Raw genomic sequence first — 21755 nt, forward strand, 5'->3', positions numbered from 1 at the left:
GCATGCACTACCATACCCAGCTAATTTTTGTATTTTTAGTAGAGATGGGGTTTCACCATGTTGGCCAAGCTGATCTCGAACTCCTGACTTTGGGTGATCCACTCAACTTGGTCTCCCAAAGTGCTGGGATTACAGGCGTGAGCCACCACGCCCGGCCCACACATTTTCAAGAAGGCTACAGTGGCTGGAGAGATCTATGAAATCTGCCTTTCCTCAGCCTGTATTGTGGGTACCCCTGCAGGATGGCAACACCCATTTCCCCAACTGAATGCTGGAGTTCGCTGTCTTGATATTCCTCTCCAAGTTTCACCCTCAGGCAAAGGGAGTCCGGAGGTCTCGCTCCCGCCCTGGGGGGCAGTCATCCTAGGGCTGGTTGTTGTAAGGGTATAAAACCCTTAAGGCAGGGACAACTCCCAGGGGTTACCTCAGCTCCAGAATTCCTTGTGGAGTCGACTGAGGCCTTTGTTGTGAATCCACTGCAGTGAATTATCTGTCTCTGCCCAGTCCTACAGCAGTCACTACTCTCAAAATTTCTGCACATAAAACTCCACCTTAGAGTCTCTTTCCTGGGACCTCACCTAAGACAGCTGGTGCCAGGAGTGGCCTAAAGAAGCCGACTGTAGGCTGGGCGCGGTGGCTCACACCTGTAATCCCAGTGTGAGATTTTGGGAGGCCAAGGCGGAAGGATAGCTTGAGCTCAAGAGTTTAAGACCAGCCCAAACAACATAGCGAGACCTCATCTCTATTAAAAAAAAAAAAAAAAAAAAAAAAAAAGCTGGGCATGGTGGCTCATGCCTGTGATCACAGAACTTTGGGAGGCCAAGGCAGGCAGATCACTTGAGTTCAGGAGTTCAAGATCAGCCTGGCCAACATGAAACCCCATCTCTACTAAAAACAAAAATTACCTGAGCATGGTGGCACACACCTATAATCCCAACTACCTGGGAGGCTGAAGTATGAGAACCTCTTGACCCAAGAGGTTGCAGTGAGCCAAGATGGTGCCACTGCACACCAGCCTGGGCAACAGAGTGAGACGCAGTCTAAACAAACAAACAAAAAAAAAATTAGCCAGATGTGGTGGCACACGCTTGTAGTCTCAGCTACTCAGGAGGCTGACGTAGGAGGAGCTTGGGAGAGCGAGGCTGCAGCGAGCCGTGATCATGCCACTGCACTCTAGCCTGGGTGACAGAGTAAGGTGCTGTCTCAAAAAAAAAAAAAGAGAGAGAGAGAGAGAACAGGCTCTGAATCACCCACCAGCCGGCTTTACACTAAGTATGACAGAAATGCTAGAACTGTCATAGCAGACAGTGGAAGATAGGATCAAAAAGCTCAGAGAAGTGGGCATGCTAGAGTGGATATATTATGTAAAAACCAAACAATTCACCAGATAGTTTCTAGAGGATGATGGCGGACCAGTGCAAACACAACTGAGTATTAGCCCCAATGGTGGCTGCTGGACCAGGAGTCATACCTTTGCTAAAGCAGATGAACATGCCTCAGGTGCATAGTATGTGGGAATTGATCTGAAGAATGCATTCTTTTTCATCCTTATCAGAAAGAAATAGAAACAATTTGCACTCACTTGGAAAGGACAGCAATATACATTTAAGGTCTTGTCTTAGGGTATATTAACCCTCCCACTCTGTCATAAAAGTCTGAAGGCACCTGGATCATCTGGACATTCTGCAGAATAGTGCATTGGTCTACTCTTCTTTTTCTTTTCTTCTTCTTCTTCTTCTTCTTCTTCTTCTTCTTCTTCTTCTTCTTCTTCTTCTTCTTCTTCTTCTTCTTCTTCTTCTTTTTTTTTTTTAGATGGATTTTTCCTCTTGTTACCCATGCTGGAGTGCAATCGTGCGGTCTTGGCTCAGTGCACCTCTGCCTTCCGGGTTCAAGTGATTCTCCTGCCTCAGGTTCCCAAGTAGCTGAGATTATAGGCATGCACCACCATGCTTGGCTAATTTTTTTGTATTTTTAGTAGAGATGGGGTTTCACCATGTCAGTCAGGCTGTTCTCAAACTGCTGACCTCAGGTGATCCACCTGCCTCAGCCTCCCAAAGTGCTGGGATTACAGGCGTGAGCCATGGCGCCCAGCTGCATTGGTCTCCTCTTCAGATGACATCATGTTAATTGGACCAGAAAAGTGCCAAGGAGCCTTGGTAAGTGCATGCATTCCAGGGGATGGGAAGAAAAAACCCCTACAAAGATTTAGGGTCTTATTAACATCAGTGAGATCTTTAGTGGTTTGGTAGTCGGAAGCATGACTAGACATCCACTCCAAAGAAAAGGAGAAATTCTTGCCCAACCGGCAAGCCTGTAATCCCAGCACTTTGGGAGGCCGAGACGGGCAGATCACGAGGTCAGGAGATCGAGACCATCCTGGCTAACACGGTGAAATCCCGTCTCTACTAAAAATACAAAAACTAGCCGGGCGAGGTGGCGGGCACCTGTAGTCCCAGCTACTCGGGAGGCTGAGGCAGGAGAATGGCGTAAATCCGGGAGGCGGAGCTTGCAGTGAGCTGAGATCCAGCCACTGCACTCCAGCCTGGGTGACAGAGCGAGACTCCGCCTCAAAAAAAAAAAAAAAAAAAAAAAAAAAAAAAAAAAAAAAAAGAAAGCACATCTGGTAGGCCTCCTCGGACTCTGGAGAAAACATGTTCTACATTTGGGAATATGTTTACAGCTGACATTAAAGGTTGTCAAATTTGAATGAGATGCAGAGCAAGAAAGAGCTGTTCAACAGTTCTGGGTGTGGTGCAAATGGTCCTGCCACTTGGACCCTAAGACCCACAGATCCTATGGCATTGGAGGTATTTGTGGCATCAAAAAAGGCTGACAACGCAATAGGAGAATCACAATGCAGACCTCTAGAGTTCTGGAGGGTAATTCACTAGTCAAAAACAGCTTATGGCATGCTACAAGACCCTGGTAGAAACAGAACACTTAACCAGGGGCATCAGGGGACCAGAGCCACCCATCATAAACTGAGTCCTGACAGACCCTGCATCTTCCCATGAGTATCCTCCAAACTGAGCTGTCCACGTTTCTGCTCATTACATGTCCTGGGTCTCTCTTGATGCCCCTTATGTGTCTATCAAGGTCCCTCCCACTTAACATGTCACTTGGCCAAGGATGCACTCTTCCAGCTCTAGGTGGCCAGACACCAGGGTAACAGGACGATTCCCCCCACCCCACTACATTTCATGATTCAGACAACAGACTTAATGGCTATAGAATTATCCTAAAGTGTGGTTCATGGACCATTGGAGGGTCCCTAAAGGTATACAAGTGGTCCATAGGAAACCTCTAAGGCAAAAAAGGATGGAATTGCTCTACTCATAAATCTGAAATGCAAAATTGATTAACTGGCTAAGATTCTTGCAACAATTCCCTCTTGTACATCTATCTATCTATCTATCTATCTATCTATCTATCTATCTATCTATCTATCTCAGAGACAAGTTCTCACTCTATCACTCAGAGAGTGCATGGTGTGATCACAGCTCACTACAGTCTTGAACTGGGTTCAAATTACCCTCCTGCCTCAACCTCCTGAGTAGCTGGGACTACAGGCGCATGCCACCATGCTCAGCTAATCCTTACATTTTTTTTTTTTGGAGATGAGCTCTCACAATGTTACCCAGGCTGGTCTTGAACTCTTGGGCTCAAGTAATCCTCCCGCCTCAGCTTCCCAAAACACTGAGATTCAGGCGTGAGCACCTGCACCCAGCCCCATTTTGTTCTTAATAACTGTCACGTTCTCCAACATTGTGCATCCTCCAATTTGAATTTGGCTGATCTAGCTTGGGCAGATCATCTCCAGAGATATATTTTCATGTCACTTATGGGTTTTTGGTTATTATTTTTGTGATGTGTAATATCCTCAATCCAAATAATAAGCCAATGATTCAAAAGTGGTTAATTAAAGCCTAAGAAGAGTGATGAAAATAGTAACCCAAATACTACAACTGAGAATGGTGTTATAAAAATAAGTGCGTAGTGTCCAGGCATATGGCTGGGCTAAAAAAGAAAAGGAAGAAAGAAGAAAAGTAAACACATAATGAACAAGCATCTAGTTCAAAAATCTGTAAAATCTCTAAGAACTGGGACACGTCTGACAATTTCACACAAGCAGCTGAAAAAGTGTAAATAGTGAGTACGATGTTGAAGATCTGAAACTAAACTTTACTGGACTGGTGATCTATTCCATTTTAATCCCCAGCGAGTTGTGTGTTATGAAACTTTGTCAAATAGTGGCATAAAGCCATCAAGATTTTCACATCATTTTCAAACACAGCACAGTGACCTTTCTGGTAAACCATCAGAGACGTTTCTTTTTTTTCCAGAACAAGAGCAAAATAGGCTTTCCAGGACAAAATTAATGGATTTTCCCCCAGTGAAGGCAGGAAGAAAAACGAAATGACAGAGGCAGCATTTAAAAGTACACTCCTCTTAGTAAAACACAGCTACAAAGTAATACTGTCTGAGAAGATTGTAACACAGCTGTGTTATTAATGATACACATTTCTCTCACAGAGAATGAAAAACCAACTTTTGGCAAATTTCCTTTATCAAATGACAGTGTTGGATATCACATAGTATCAATTGCAAATATGAGAAAATTGTTTGATTTTAATAAATCTGGCTATCATATCCTCCTCATTTAAAAATGTTTTTGCCCAGTGATAATTTGTCTAATACCAAAATTTTAAAAAAAGATAATGACATTTTATTCCCCTAAGATGAGGTTTGAACTGTCAGTTATTACATATGTTGTCATCTGAGCAAGCTGTTTAAGATCTTAGAACTGATCTTCAGTGGCCTAGTCAATGACTTAAGGAAATGGTTTCATTTCATCTCTTTTTTCAAACATTCTTGAGGCCCCATGTGAAGTTGGCTAAAAATCAATGATGTGCTGCTGGGTCTGGTGGCTCATGCCTCAAATTCCAGCATTTGGGAAGCCAAAGCGGGTAAATTGTTTGAGTCCAGGAGTTCAAGACCAATCAGGGCAACATGGCAAAACCTTGTCTCTACAAAAAGTACAAACAAAATTATCCAGACACGGTGGTGCATGCCTGTGGTTCCAGCTACTGGGGTGGGGTGGTGGGGAGCTGAAGTGGGAGGATCACTTGAGCCTGGGAGGCGGAGGCTGCAGTGAGCTGAGATCATGCCACTTCTCTCCAGCCTGGGTAACAGAGTGAGACTCTCAAAAAACAAAACAAAACCAAAAAACCCCCCATTTCTTCTAAGGCCACTCAAGGCCACTTCTGAGATCCTGAGTGACTTGCTCAAATGGCAATATATTCAATATCTGTATTGTCCAGACATCATCAATTACAATGTTTACTGTTGAGGAGCAAGTTAGCAGAATTTCTTTCTTTCTTTCTTTCTTTTTTTTTTTTTTTTTGAGACCGAATCTCAATCTGTCTCCCAAGCTGGAGTGCTGTGGCACGATCTTGGCTCACTGCAAGCTCCGCCTCCCGGGTTCCAGCGATTCTCCTGTCTCGCCCTCCCGAGTAGCTGGGACTACAGGCGCATGCCACTATGCCCGGGTGATTTTTTTTTATTTTTAGTAGAGACGGGGTTTCACCATGTTAGCCAGGATGGTCTCAATCTACTCACCTCGTGGACCACCCACCTCGGCCTCCCAAAGTGCTGGGATAACAGGCGTGAGCCACCGTGCCGGCATTAGCAGAATTTCTTAAAACTAAACAGCAGTATGACTGCTCCATTTTGATTTTGATTCTTTTTCAGCACTTGGTGATTTTTGTTTCTGAGCAGGAGAAAGGAATCGGTGACATACTATTAAGACTATTTAAAAACCACATCCAAACATTACATCAGAACTTAAAGAATTCTTTCCGGAGTCAAATTCAACCAAAGAAAGGATCATGGCTCTGCTTGCTCCCCCCAACCCCACCCCCCTCTCCCTCGGTGAAATACTCAGTCTTCTGGCTTTTGGAAGCTTTGTACCTGTTGACCTAATGTCCGAGAGAGGGGAGAGCAGTCTTCGGGAAGAAACAGGTCTGTGATTTCTGAATTCTTGTTTGGTCTGAATCCAGAGCCATCTGTCAGAGCCACCAAACATTTGCTGCCCTTTCTAATGGCCTATAATTGTGGTTTAGGATTTTTCTAATTTGGTACGAATAAGGAATAAGAAAAGAAACAGACAGGATATGAAAACTCCTTATGGCTCCTACTGTCACACAGGGCGCAGATGTACTGGCAGAAATTTTCAGAAGGTATCATCACCCTCCCCGATATGTAACAATTATCCTTCATGTTACTTTTTACACAGTTGCATTTCAAAAATGATTTTAGAAATACACTGTTGTTTTTAAACTTGTTTAAAATGGGTGGTTGACGTGTGAGCTCAATGCCCAGTAAGGGCTCCTGATGTTGAGTGTGAGAAACACTCCCGTTACTGCCGAGGCTGCATTCCATGGCAGATAAAGAAATCCCACAGGGAATCCAGGGAGGCCCCTAGGATCCTGTGAGCCCTGCTTGTTCAGCGCAGCCCTGCTGTGTCAGCTGAGCTGACCCTTGTCACAGCCTTCTGGTGGGTCACTAGCTCTTGCTCACACAAAATCAATGCTCTGCTCCATGTCCAACAGCTCTGTCCCAGCTGTTCTGCTCAAAGTCCAGTGAGGGGAATGTTAGTAGCCCCATTTTACAGATGAGAACCCAGACGCTCAGAGAGCTTCTCCCCAAAGCCACCCAGCTTGGAGGGGAGAGGCTAGGAGAGGACCCAGAAACTTTTTATGCCCCTTGCCCCAAAGACCCTTTCCCCCAGACTTAGATGTCTGCAAAACGACCTAAAGGACAGTGTCCAGAAAGCTCTGGTTTACTTAGGACTTAGGTCTAGACGCCTGCTTACATTGTCTCAATCTTTACAGCAGACTTCACAATGAGATACATGGGTCATTAGCTCTGCTTTACAGATAAGGAAGCTGAGGTTCAGAGAGGTTAAGTCACTTGCCCTTGGTCGCATTGCAAATGAGTGGCAACTTCTGCTTCAAACTGAGGTCTGGCAGCCAAGTGTGGGCTTTTAACTCCCCGCTGCAAAATGGCCATCAAATGGGGTTCTCCCTGTAAAATCTCTCCACCCATGGATTCTCCCCGAGCGCCCTCTCCTTCCTCCTGCCTTGCAGTCTCTGCGAACTCCTGCCACAGCCTCCCAGCTCCTCTCCCTGCCCCCTCCCTCCTAGGGCCCAAATCTTTCTCTGAAAGGCAGCAGTCAGAGTGGTCTTGCCACCGGGTGCCTCATCCTTCCTCCCGACTCTGCTTCCTGCGCCATCGTCCCCTCCCACTGGGGAGGACCCGAGCTCCCCCGTCACCCCAAGGCCCTGCCGATCAGGACGCTCAGGACTAGCTAACGTGCCGGCCGGGCATCGCGGCTGATGCTCTCACTGCCCTCCGGCCTTCTAGCCACCTCCATCTGCCTGCGCTCGCCTCCTGGGCCCCAAGGCCCCAGGCATCCCGCCCAGCGCGGACCCTGCCCTGCTCTGCCTGGAACAGGCCCTTCTCCGCCTACCATCCCACCACTGGCTCTCCCCTAGGCGTTTCTGGCTACCCTTCTCTTCAAGGACTCGCCTCGAGTCCCTGGCCGCCCCGCTGCGGGGTCTCTCCCAGGCTCTGCTCTGCCCCTCCCAGCGCCCCGCTCTGCCTGGCTGCCCAATCCCATCCCACCCTCCTGAGGATCCTCTCTGGGAGGACTGGGGTACGACTGTCAGGTTCATCCCGGCTCCTAGCACAGTGCCTGGAGCACAGAAGGAGCAGTGCAGTCGGGCTATGAGAGCTTGGCCTGCAGGCTCAGACTTCCAGTTCAAATCCCAGCCGTTCCTTTTCCCAGCAGTGTGACTGTGGACAAGTTACTTCCCCTCTCTGTGCCTCAGTTTCCTCATCTCTAAAATGGGGATCATAGATCTTGTTCATAAGCTTGTGAGAACCTAAAGTAGGTAGAACAGTGCCTGGTGGAAGTAAGCATGTAGCATGAATTAGATCAGTTATCATTCCTCAAGTAAACTTGTTAGTTTACTTTCCTTCTCAGCCCACTTCCCTCTCCTGAGGACCTCATGTGCCTCTGAAAGTCTGCCCCTACCCCTCCCCACTCACTCAAGAGAGGTTTCAAAACCCAAGGGGTGGATTCTGTCTTCCACCACATCCCCCATACCAGGGAAGCTGTGCCATCTCCCAGCTCTAGCTCAGACATTCTAAAACTCAGAGAGTTCTGGAAAGAGCTGTAGACTTGGAGAGAAAAGCCCTATCTCCTGGTCCTGGCTCTGCCCGCCAAATAGCTATGTGACTTTGGACAGTTTGCTTTACCTCTCTGAGCCTTACTTTTTACTCTTGTGAAGTGGGAATAATCCCAGCCCCACCTCCCCCATGGGGTGGTCCTGATGCTCAATTGCATAATCTGGAGACAGAGTATTTTGTCAACCAAGGCAGGGTGAAGAAATGCAGGGTCTGGTAACCACAGGGTTGGAAGAGAAGACCAGGGCCAGGCCTGCAGGCGTCTCTGGTCGGGGATGTGCCAAGGGTGTGGCTACTGGGCTCCGGGCTGGGTAGCAAACTGTTATGAGGTGGTGCTGATTGGGAATAAGCCTGGGCCCAAGCTTTGTCCAAAGTCACTCAAAGACTTGTGCTTGGTCACTGTCTGCCTGCCACCTGCTCTCCCCACTTCTCCAAAGCACCTTCAAGTGCTTCTCAGGTCCCCAGAACGCCCACTGGATCCTGATACCCAGAGGCCCGGCCAAGTCTGACTGTCAGCCACAGCTCTCCCCACCCCTTTCCCACTCTCAATTCCAGCTCAGCTGAATTAGGAATTTCCTAATATTAGTCATGATTTTTTCAGTTTCAAGTGCCAACAGCTTAACTCAAAGTTGCTTAAACAGAAAATTAAAGATATTTGGCTTATTTAACCAAAAAGGTCAGTATAGTTGGATGTATGGGCTGAAATAAGATCAAGAAGATTCAGTTTCTCTACTTCTTCTTTTGCTTTTCTCTGAAATAGCTTTTTTCTTGGACATCTTGGCTCTGTGTGGTGGTCTCAGGCAGCTGCCTTAGGCTTATTTTCTAAAAGCTAAGCAACCCCAGGAGAAAAACAGAACCTCTTTCACAATAGTTTCAAGGGGGGGAAAAAATCCCAAGATTTGCCAGGCACGGTGGCTCACGCCTGTAATCCCAGCACTTTGGGAGGCCGAGGTGGGCAGATCACCTTAGGTCAGGAGTTCAAAATCAGCCTGGCCAGTATGGCGAAACCCCATCTCTACTTAATATACAAAAGTTAGCCGGGGGTGGTGGCAGGCGCCTATAATCCCAGCTACTCGTGAGGCTGAGGCAGGAGAATTGCTTGAACCAGGGACGTGGAGGTTGCAGTGAGCCGAGATTCCGCCACTGCATTTCAGCCTGGGTGACAGAGCATCTGTCTCAAAAAAATAATAATAATAATAATAATCCCAAGATTGGCCTGTATTGGATGGACTTAGGTCATGTGCCCTTCTCTAAACCAGTGACTGTGGCCGGCGGATGAAATATGCAGGTTGACTTGGGCATGTGCCTACACCAGCAACGCATCGACCAAGAGTGGGGGAAGGGCAGTTCCCCAAAATAAAGTCTGGATGCTGTTTCTGGAAGAAGGAGAAACAAATGCTAAGGCAGGTAGAAACACTCAATGTCCAAAACATTCCACCCCTTGGCTGCTAGCATATATACACACACGTACTTTTCCCATACACATAATTTTTGTAAACTTTTTTGTTGCCATTTTTTTTCTTTTTATTTGGAAATAATTTCAAGTTTATAGAAAGGTTCCAAGAATAGTGCAAAGCAGTTTTGTTTCCTGAAACATTTGATGGTAAATTGCCAACACGATGTTCCATCACCCACGAATACTCTGGTGTGTAAATCCTACAATAATATTCTTCTAAACAGCCACAATGCAACCATAAAATATAAATACTTCACTACAATTTATTTATGTTGTGCCATTTGTCCCAAATATCCTTTGTCACAAAAAGACCCAATCCAGTATCATACAGTGCATTTGTTTTCAGTCTTTCCTTGCTGTTGATGGCCTTGTAAATTTTGAAGATTGCAGGTCATGATTTTGCAGTGTCTCTTGGTTTGGGTTTGTCTGATGTTTCCTCATGATTAGATTCAAGTTATGAACTTTGGGTAGGAATATCACAGAAGTGATGCCATATTCTTCTCACTGCATCTTATTGGGTGGTGCATGATTTTGATTTGCCCCATTACTGATGATGTTAACTTTGAACGCTTGATTAAGGTGGCATCTACAAGGTCTAGCCACTGTAAAGTTACTCCTTTTCCCATTGTTTTCTGTGGGGAGGATCTCAGACTATATAAAGTCCCATTCCTTATCCAACCTGTACCCATTAGTTTAATTTAATTTTTTTTTTTTTTTTTTTTTTTGAGATGCAGTCTCACTCTGTTGCCCAGGCTGGAGTGCAGTGGCATGATCTTGGCTCGCTACAACCTCCACATCCCAGGTTCAAGCAATTCTCCTGCCTCAGCCTCCTAAGTAAAGTAGCTGAGATTACAGGCACATGCCACCACGCCCAGCTAATTTTTGTATTTTTAGTAAAGATGAGGTTCACCATGTTGGCCAGGCTGGTCTCAAACTCCTGACCCCAAGTGATCTGCCCACCTTGGCTTCCCAAAGTTCTGGGATTACAGGCATGAGCCACCACATCCAGCCTGCACCCATTAATTTTAGAATCCATTGAGGGCCCTTGCCTGAAATATTTTTTTAATTATATTTGTTGCTGTCTTAGTTTGGACTGCTACAACAAAGTGTCATAGACTGGGTGGCTTATAAATAATAGACATTTACGTCTCATGGTTCTGGATGTCATGGTGCCAGCACAGTCAGGTTCTGGTGAAGGCCCTTTTCTGGGTTGCAGATGGCTTCTTGTTGCATCTTCACATAACAGAAAGAGAGCTTGAGAGCTTGAGAACTATCTGGGGTCTCTTTTATAAGGCACTAATCCCATTAATGAGAGCTCCACCCTCATGACCTAATGTATTAGTCCATTCTCTCACTGTTAATAAAGACACATGCAAGACTGTGTAATTTATAAAGAAGAAGAGCTTTAATGGACTCACAGTCTTACATGGCAGCAGGCAAGACAGCATATGCAGGGGAACTTCCCTTTATAAAACCATCAGATCTCGTGAGATTTATTCACTATCATGAGAATAGCATTGGGGAAAAACCTGCCCCCATAATTCAGTTACTTCCTACCGGGTCCCTCCCACAACATGTGGGGATTATGGGAACTACACTTCAAGATGAGATTTGGGTGGGGACACAGCCAAACCATATCATTCTGCCCCTGCCCCCTCCCAAATATCATGTCCTCACATTTCAAAACACAATAATGCCTTTCCAACAGTCCCCCAAAGTCTTAACTCATTTCAGCATTAACCCAAAAGTCCAAGTCCAAAGTCTTATCTGAGACAAGACAAGTCCCTTCCGCCTATGAGCCTGTAAAATTGAAAGCAAGTTAGTTGCTTCCTAGATACAATGGAGATACAGGCATTGGGTAAATATACCCATTCCAAATGGCAGAAATTGGCCAAAACAAAGGGAATACAGGCCCCATCCAAGTCTGAAATCCAATAGGGCAATTATTAAACCTTAAAGTTGCAAAATTATCTCCTTTGACTTGATGTCTCACATGAGGGTGTGCTGATGCAAGAGGTGGGCTCCCATGGCCTTGGGCCACTCCACCCCTGTAGCTTTGCGGGGTACAACTGCCCTCCCAGCTGCTTTCATGGGCTGGCATTGAGTGCCTGCAGCTTTTCCAGGTGCACGGTGCAAGCTGTCAGTGGATCTATCATTCTGGGGTCTGGAGTTTTGTGGTCCTCTTCTCACAGCTCCACTAGGCACCGCCCAAGTGGTGACTCTGTGTGTTGTCTCCAACCCCACATTTTCCTTCTGCACTGCCCTAGCAGAGATTCTCCATGAGGGCTCTGCTCCTGCAGCAAACTTTTGCCTGGACATCCAGGCATTTCCATACATCCTCTGAAATCTAGGCAGAGATTCCAAAACATCAGTTCTCGACTTCTGTGCACCCGCAGGCAAAACACCATGTGGAAGCTGCCAAGGCTTGGGACTTGCACCCTCTGAAGCCACAGCCTGAGCTATACCTTGGCCCCTTTTAGCCACAGCTGGAGCAGCTGAGACACAGGGCACCAAGTCCCTAGGCTGCACACCGCAGGACATCCTGGGTCCAAGAAAAGCATTTTTTCCTCCTCAGCCTCCAGACCTGTGATGGGAGGGGCTGCTGCAAAAGTCTCTGACATGCCCTGGAAACACTTTCCCCATTGTCTTGGTGATTAACATTCAGCTCCTTGTTACGTATGCAAATTTCTGCAGCAGGCTCCAATTTCTTCCCAGAAAATGGGTTTTTATTTTCTATTGCTTAATCAGGTTGCAAACTTTCCAAAATGGTAAGCTCTGCTTCCTCTTCAATGCTTTGCCGTTTAGTAATTTCTTCCAGCAGATTCCTTAAATCATCTCTCTCACATTCAAAGTTCCACAGATCTCTAGGGCACGGGCAAAATGCTGCCAGTCTCTTTGCTAAAACATATCAAGAGTCACCTTTGCTCCAGTTCCCAACAAGTTCCTTATCTCCATCTGAGACCACCTCAGCCTAGACTTTATTGTCCGTATCACCGTCAGCATTTTGGTCAAAGCTATTTCACAGTTCCCTAGTTCTGCCCGCCAAAAAGGCTTCCCAATGAGCACCTAACACTTACATTTTGGTTTCTAGGTATCATTTTCCACTAAAAGGGGGCAGAACTCTTCTGAGAAGTGGTTGGTTTCAAAATGACATCTTATATATTGCCTGGGACATTTTGTGACAGAAAGTAAGGAACTGCTCAAAGAATGATGGTGACTATTTAAGTCGTCTTAAGCTCCCATAATAAAACACCACAGATGGGAAGCTAACGTAACAGTCATTTATTTTCTCACAGTTTCGAAGGCTAGAAGTCCAAGGTCAAGACGTTGAGAGGGTTGGGTTCTCTGAGGCCTTTCTCCTTGGCTTGCAGATGGTAGTCTTCTTGCTGTGTCTGCACATGACCTGTCTCTGTGCTTACATCCTCCTGGTGTCTCTTTCTCTTCTTATAAGGACAATAGTTCTATTGGACTGAGGTCATACACTTATGGCCTGTTTTAACCTTAATTACCTCTTTAAAGGCTATATCTTCAAATATAGTCATATTGGGGATTAATCCTTCAACATAGGAATGCTGGGGGAGGGGACATAATTCACTTCATAGCAGGGATGAACAAAAAAACACACAGAAGCCAGCTTGAAGAGGTCTCACTGGCTGCATCTGAACAACTTGAGCATTAAAATAATAACCTTAATACTGACAGAGAGAGAAGGAAAATAAAAGAAAAGAGAAGAAAGAAGGAAGGAAGGAGAAGAAGAAAAGGAAAGAAAGAAAGAAGAAAGGAAAGAAGGAAGGAAGGAAGGAAGAAGAAAGAGAGAAGAGAGAAGAAGGAAGGAAGGAAGGAAGGAAGGAAGGAAGGAAGGAAGGAAGGAAGGAGGGAGGGAGGGAGGGAGGGAGGGAGGGAGGGAGGGAGGAAGGAAGGAAGGAAAGACAAAGCTTTTTCAGTAAGTAGAATGACAGAAGGAATGATGGAATTAGAGAATTACCATTTGGGACCAGGCACAGTGGCTCATGCCTGTAATCCCAGCACTTTGGGAGGCTGAGGTGGGTGTACCACCTGAGGTCAAAAGCTAACAGCCTGGCCAACATGACGAAAACCCGTCTCTACTAAAAACACAAAAATTGGCCAGGCGTGGTGGTGGGGGCCTGTAATCCCAGCTACTTGGAAGGCTGAAGCAGGAGAATCGCTTGAACCTGAGAGGCAGAGGTTGCAGTGAGCCAAGACTGCACCATTGCTCTCCAGCCTGGGCAACAGAGCGAGATTCTGTCTCAAAAAAAAAAAAAAAAAAAAAAAAGAGAATAATCATTTGGCATCTGTCATGGACTGAGTATTAGTGCCCCCCTAATATCCATCTGTTGAAATATCAACTCCCAAAGTGATAGTATTAGGAGGTGGGGCATTTGGGAGGTTACTAGGTGATATGGTTTGGCTGTGTCCTCACCCAAATCTCATCTTGAATTGTAGTTCCCATAATCCCCACATGTCATGGAAGGGACCCAATGGGAGGTAATTGAATCATGGGGCAGGTTTTTCCTGTGCTGTTCTCATGATAGTGAATATATCTCACAAGATCTGATGGTTTTATAAAGGGCAGTACCCCTGCGTACACCCTCTTGCCTGCCGCCATGTGAGATGTGCCTTCATTCCTCCTTCTCCTTCCACCATGATTATGACACCTTCCCAGCCATGTGGACTCTTGGACTTACACCAGTGGTTGGCCGGGGCTCTTGGGCCTTCAGCCACAGACTGAAGGCTACATTGTTGGCTTCCCTACTTTTGAGATTTTGGGACTTAGACTGGCTTCCTTGCTCCTCAGCTTGCAGACAACCTGTTGTGGAACTTCACCTTATGATCACGTGAGTCAGTTTGCCTTAATAAACTCCATTTCATATATACATCTATCCTATTAGTCCTGTCCTTCTAGAGAGCCCTAATACAGGAATACACAATCATACACATATTCACAGCTACATTTCTTTATTTACCTGTATATATTGAAAACTATGGATTCCTACAGATGACTCCAAATCCAGTCCAATACCACAGGGTTCATTCTAGTGTTCTGCCTTTCCCTATTTGTAACGTCTTTCTCCAACAATGAGAAACCTGGCTTCTATTATCCTTAATATATACACTTATTTGATGAATCCCCCTCTTTGTAACCACTCTTTACCACTCTCCATCTCTGCTGCCACTTCCTTTTCAGGTGGATGCCCTCCTTACTCTTCTTAGGCTCTGGTACCCCCAATGTGCCCACCCCAATCCCTACATGTAGAATACTTTTTTTTTTTTTTTTGAGACGGAGTCTCGCTGTGTCGCCCAGGCTGGAGTGCAGTGGCGCGATCTCGGCTCACTGCAAGCTCCGCCTCCCGGGTTCCCGCCATTCTCCCGCCTCAGCCTCCGAGTAGCTGGGACTACAGGCGCCCGCCACCGCGCCCGGCTAGTTTTTTGTATTTTTAGTAGAGACGGGGTTTCACCGTGTTAGCCAGGAGGGTCTCGATCTCCTGACCTCGTGATCCACCCGCCTCGGCCTCCCAAAGTGCTGGGATTACAGGCTTGAGCCACCGCGCCCGGCCTTTTTTTTTTTTTTTTAATGAGACTGAGTCTCACTCTGTCACCCAGGCTGGAGTGCAGTGGTGCAATTTCGGCTCACTGCAACCTCTGCCTCCCAGGTTCAAGTGATTCTTGTGCCTCAGCCTCCTGAGTAGCTGGAATTACAGGCGCATGCCACCATGCCCAGCTAATTTTTGTTTTTTTGATAGAGACAAGATTTTGCCATGATAACCAGGCTGGTTTTGAACTCCTGGCATCAAGAAATTCACCTGCCTTGGCCTCCCAAAGTGCTGGGATTACTGGTGTAAGCCACCGTGCCTGGCCTAGAATCCTTCTTAACTCTACTTTGGCTCTGATTTCCCATGCCAGGCCATCCCCATGTAGGGACGCTCTCCTCAATTACAAGGGTCTGATAAACTGCATGGGACCGTTCCAATGCATGAATGCCTTCACCGCAGTCAAGTTGACTGATCATACCAGCTATCCCCTCCCCCTCCCTCAGTGCCCTACTCTGGCTCTGATATCTTGTTCTGGGACACTGTGGCTCCCACTCTCTTCACCATGGGTGCTGACCTCGCTCTGGCCTACCTAATGACTTCAGGGCTGAACTGTTCCAGTAAGGAAAGATAGGACAGAGTATGCAAAGTAAGGAAAGGGAAGGGAGGGGAAGAAGGAAGGAGAAAAAGAGAGGAAGAACAATTTTTATGTGGATATATATTATACTATAAAGTGTACAAATCTGAAGTGTATATTAAGTTCATACCTCAACAAACCTTTACAAAGTGAACAATCCATGTGACAGCCAACCGGATGAAGATAGGGAACATTACCCACACCTCAGATGTCTCCCTCATACCCCATCCAGTTACTGCCCTCTTTCAGATAACCAGCTTCTATCACTACGGAATACATTGGCTTATTTTTAACTTGATATAAATGGAAACATATAGTATATTCTTGTGGCTTTGTGGTATTTGTGAGATCCGTCCATGCCATTGCATGTGGCAGTGCCTTGCCCTTTGCCTTTGTCACATCCTATTCCACGGAATGAATATACCACAACTTCTATATGCCCATTATATTGCTGATGGCCCATTTGTTTCTTCGAGTTTTTGTTTTGTTTGTTTGTTTTTTGAGAGACAGGGTCTTGCTCTGTGGCCAAGACTGGAGTGCAGTGGTGCAATCATATCTCACTGCAGCCTCAACCTTCCAGCCTCAAATGATCCTCCCACCTCAGCCTCCTGAGTAGAAGAGACCACAGGTGCATGCCACCACATCTGGCTAATATATATATATATTTTTTTGGTAGAAACAGGAGTCTCATTGTGTTGCCCAGGCTGGTCTCAAACTTCTGGCTGGAGTGACCTTCCCACCTCAACCTCTCAAGGTGTTGGGATTATAGGCATAAGCCACTGTGACTGGCCCTCTTCAAGTTTTTTTTTTTTTTACCATTAGAAGTAACATGGTTACAAACAAACTTGCACATGCCCCTTTATTTATTTATTTATTTATTTATTTATTTATTTATTTATTTATTTATTTTTTGAGACGGAGTCTCGCTCTGTGGCCCAGGCTGGAGTGTAGTGGCCGGATCTCAGCTCACTGCAAGCTCCACCTGCCGGGTTCACGCCATTCTCCCGTCTCAGCCTCCCGAGTAGCTGGGACTACAGGCGCCCGCCACCTCGCCCGGCTAGTTTTTTGTATTTTTAGTAGAGACGGGGTTTCACCGTGTTAGCCAGGATGGTCTCGATCTCCTGACCTCGTGATCCGCCCGTCTCGGCCTCCCAAAGTGCTGGGATTACAGGCTTGAGCCACCGCGCCCGGCCACACATGCCCCTTTAATGCATATATAGGTGCACTTCTATTTGGCATATACTTGAAAGTGAAATTGCTAGGTTGCAGAGAATGCATATTCAGCTTTAGTAGTTATTGCCACAGTTTTTTCTAAAGTGGTTACACAAATTTACACTCCTCCCATCCGTATGAGAGTCCCAGTGGCCACATCCTTTTTAATAGCATTGTCTGTCTTTTTTTTTTTTTTTCTTTTTTTGAGACGGAGTCTCACTCTGTCGCCGGGGCTGGAGTGCAGTGACCGGATCTCAGCTCACTGCAAGCTCCGCCTCCCGGGTTTACGCCATTCTCCTGCCTCAGCTTCCCGAGTAGCTGGGACTACAGGCGCCCGCCACCTCGCCCGGCTAGTTTTTTGTATTTTTTAGTAGAGACGGGGTTTCACAGTGTTAGCCAGGATGGTCTCGATCTCCTGACCTCGTGATCCGCCCGTCTCGGCCTCCCAAAGTGCTGGGATTACAGGCTTGAGCCACCGCGCCCGGCCGCATTGTCTGTCTTTTAATTTTTAGCCATTCTAGGTGAATATGTAGTAGTATTTCATTGTGGTATTATATTTGCATTTTCTGATAAATATGTTGAATACTTTTTCATATGTTTATTAGCCAATTAGATATCTTATTTTGTGAAAAGCATATTGAGTCTTTTGCCTATTTTCTTAAAAAATTGGATTGTCAAATTTTTTAATTTTATAATATATTTTATATATATTCTGGACACAAGTCCTTTGCTAAATACATACATTGAAAATATCTACAGGGCGCGGTGGCTCATGTCTGTAATCCCAGTGCTTTGGGAGGCCAAGGTGGGCAAATTGCTTGAGTCCAGGAGTTCAAGACCAGTCTGGGAAACACGGCAAAACCCTGTCTTTACTAAAAACAAAAAAAAAATTATTTAGGTATGGTGGTGTGTGCCTGTGGTTCCAGCTATTCAGGAGGAGACTGAGGTGGGAGAATCACCTGAGCCCAGAAAGTTGAGGCTGCAGTGAGCTGTGTACTCCAGCCTGGGCAACAGAGCGAGACCTTGTCTCAAAAAGGAAGGAAGGAAGGAAGGAAGGAAGGAAGGAAGGAAGGAAGGAAGGAAGGGAGGGAGGGAGGGAGGGAGGGAGGGAGGGAGGGAGGAGAGAGAGAAAGAAGAAAGAAAAAAGAGATATAGAAGAAAGAAAGAGAGGCTGGGCGCGGTGGCTCAAGCCTGTAATCCCAGCACTTTGGGAGGCCAAGACGGGCGGATCACGAGGTCAGGAGATCGAGACCATCCTGGCTAACACGGTGAAACCCCGTCTCTACTAAAAAATACAAAAAAAGAAGCCGGGCGAGGTGGCGGGCGCCTGTAGTCCCAGCTACTCCGGAGGCTGAGGCAAGAGAATAGCGTGAACCCGGGAGGCGGAGCTTGCAGTGAGCTGAGATCTGGCCACTGCACTCCAGCCTGGGCGACAGAGCAAGACTCCGTCTCAAAAAAAAAAAAAAAAAGAAGAAGAAAGAAAGAGAGAGAGAGAAAAGAAAGGAAGGAAGGAGGGAAGGAAAAAAGGAAGGAAGAAAGAGAGGGAGGGAGGAAGGAGAGAGCAAGAGAGGAAGAAGGAAAGAAGGAAAGAAAGAAGAAAGAGAGGGAGAAAGAAAGAAGAAAAAGAAAGAAAGAGAAAGAAAGAAAGAAAGAAAGGAAAGGAAGGAAGGAAAGAAAGAAGGAAGGAAAAAAGGAAGGAGAGAAAGAAAGAAACTGAAAGAAAGAAAGAAAAAAGGAAGGGAAGGAAGGATAAAAGGAAGGAAGGGAGGAAGGAAGGGAGGGAGGAAAGAAGGAAGGACAGAAAGAAAGAAAGAAAGAAAAAAGAAAAGAAGGAAGCAAGAAAAGAAGGAAGAAGAAATGAAGGAAGGAAGAAAGGAAACATCTTTCACTCTGTGGCTTGCCTTTTTACTCAATGATGTCTTTTGATGAATAGATGTCCTAATTTTACAGAAATCCAATTTATTAGTGTTTTCCTTGTGGTTAGTTGTGTGTGTATGTGGGTCTTGTTTAAGAATTATGTGTCTAATACCAACATCATGAACATATTCCCCTTTGTTAGTCTCTGTATTCTTTTGCAATTCACAATTACTTTGTAAAAATGTACTTCTAATTTTTACCAAAGGTGTATGTGTGCATAATTTAATTTAGACGCCAGGAATCTATGGGGCAGGTTAAAAAAGAGCAGCTGTCCCGTCCTTCATACTATCTCTTTCTCCCCAGTGCCAGTGATCTTCAATGCAATCAGCTATTTTTTATATAGATATTCTCTAAATAACTTGCTTTCATTATGACTTCTTGATATTTCAGTTTAGGAAATCATCTTTTGACTTCCCAGTATGGAAGATGAGGATTTAGTTCTCTCTCAATCTCTCTCTCTCTCTCTTTTTTTTTAAGACAGAGTCTTGCTCTGTTGCCCAGGCTGGAGTGCAGTGGCGCAATCCAGGCTTACTGCAACCTCTGCCTCCCGGGTTCAAGTGATTCTCACGTCTCAGCCTCCCAAGTAGCTGGGATTACAGGCAAATGCCACCATGCCCAGCTAACTTTTGTATTTTTAGTAGAGACGGGGTTTCACCATGTTGGCCAGGCTGGGCTCGAACTCCCGGCCTCAGGTGATCTGCCTGCCTCGGCCTCCCAAAGTCCTGGGATTATAGGTGTGAGCCACTGTGCCTGGCCAATTTAGTTCTCTTTGACTCCTCACCTTTACCACATTCAGTCACACTTCCAGTCATACCAGCCTTCCAATGTGGTTGCATGATAATTTTGTTTAGCCAATATTCAATGTGGACCTTACTATAACTACATAATCGTCATTCTTATCTGAGCTGTGTCAGGTGCTATGATCACTTTTGCTCTTTGTTCTTCTGGAGTTCATGCTTATCTTGTGTTGTTGCTGATGTTCATTTAGTCTTCCATGTAATTACCACCATTTCAATCCTAGTGGTCCAAATCCCCGTTAGGATGTTCAGACACATCAAGAATTCTGCTCGTTTCCTTTTCTTGAAGCAATCTCTTCTGAAGGCTTTCCATCCATCCTAATCCCAATTGGTTGCTCTCCAGCCCAGGTGAACAGCCCTCAAGCTGTAATCTCCTGCACCATCCTTCCAAGATTGGATTCCCCCATTTCCTGAAGCCCACATCTTCCTTTTTTGTGTTTTATTCTCTTGTTTTTTTTAGGAGTTCATCTTCCAAAAGATTTGTGAGAAGGTGTACATCTGAAAATGTCTTTAATCTACCCTTACATTTGAATGATTAATTTACTGGGTATAAAAGTTTAGGTGACAAATGCTTTTTTTTTCAGAATTTGGAAAGTCTGTTTCCATTGTTCTTCACAATCTAGGTTGATTAATAATCTACCTAGAACGAACTTTTCTATATGGTCTAAGGTAGCAGTCAAAGTTCATTTTTTTCCCACATGAATATTAAATGTATGCAGTATCATTTGTTGAAAAGGTCGTTCTTTCCTTATGTCATTTCACTGGACCGTATAGATGTGGGTCTGTTTCTGAACTCTTTGTTGTGTCGCATTGGTCTATTTGTCCGTAAGTTTGCCGATATCAACTGTTTTCACTACTCGAGTTTTGTAATAAGTCTCACTAACAGGTCGTTTAAGTCCTTCATTTTTGTACTTATTTATGATGATTAGTTTTGGCCTTTTGCATTTCCCTATACATTTTAGAATCAGCTTGTCGATTTCCACCAAAATGTAATCCCAGCACTTTGGGAGGCCGAGGCAGGTGGATCACTTCAGGTCAGGAGTTGGAGACCAGGCTGGCCAACATGGTGAAACCCCGTCTCTACTAAAAATACAAAAACTACCTGGGCGTGGTGGTGGATGCTGGTAATCCCAGCTACACGGGAGGCTGAGGTAGGAGAATCACTTAAACCTGGCAAGTGAAGGTTGCAGTGAGCCAAGATTCTGCACTGCACTCCAGCCTGGGTGACAGAGGGAGACTCCATCTCAATAAACAAACAAACAAACAAACAAACAAACAAACAAACACAAAAAAGAAAAGAAAAGAAAAAGAAAATAACCTTCAAGGATTAAAAACTTTTTTACAAAATAGATTTATTGATATGTAATTCACATACCACATAATTCACCCATGTAAATAAGTGTATAATTCAATAGATTTTTAATATATTTACAGAGTTGTACAGCTGTCACCACAATCAATTTTACAATATTTTCATCACCCTCTAAGAAAACCTCCATACCCATCAACAATCACTCTGTTTTCTCTCCCACTCTACCCCCAAGCATAGACAATCACTAATTCTATTTTTCTGTCTTTATAGATAAGCCTGTTCTGGATATTTCATATAAATGGAATCATAAACATGTGGTCTTTTTTTAAATTTATTTTTGGAGGTAGAGTCTCGCCTTGTTGCCCAGGCTGCAGTGCAGCGGTGTGATCTTGGCTCACTGCAAGCTCCGCCTACCAGGTTCACGTCATTCTCCTGCCTCAGCCTCCTGAGTAGCTGGGACTACAGGCGCCCGCCACCATGCCCGGCTGATGTTTTGTATTTTTAGTAGAGACGGAGTTTCACCATGTTAGCCAGGATGGTTTCGATCTCCTGACCTCGTAATCTGCCCGCCTAGGCCTCCCAAAGTGCTGGGATTACAGGCGTGAGCTACTGCGCCCGGCCAAAC

Source organism: Rhinopithecus roxellana, chromosome 19 (genome assembly GCF_007565055.1).
Source record: "Rhinopithecus roxellana isolate Shanxi Qingling chromosome 19, ASM756505v1, whole genome shotgun sequence".
Taxonomy (NCBI): Eukaryota; Metazoa; Chordata; class Mammalia; order Primates; family Cercopithecidae; genus Rhinopithecus; species Rhinopithecus roxellana.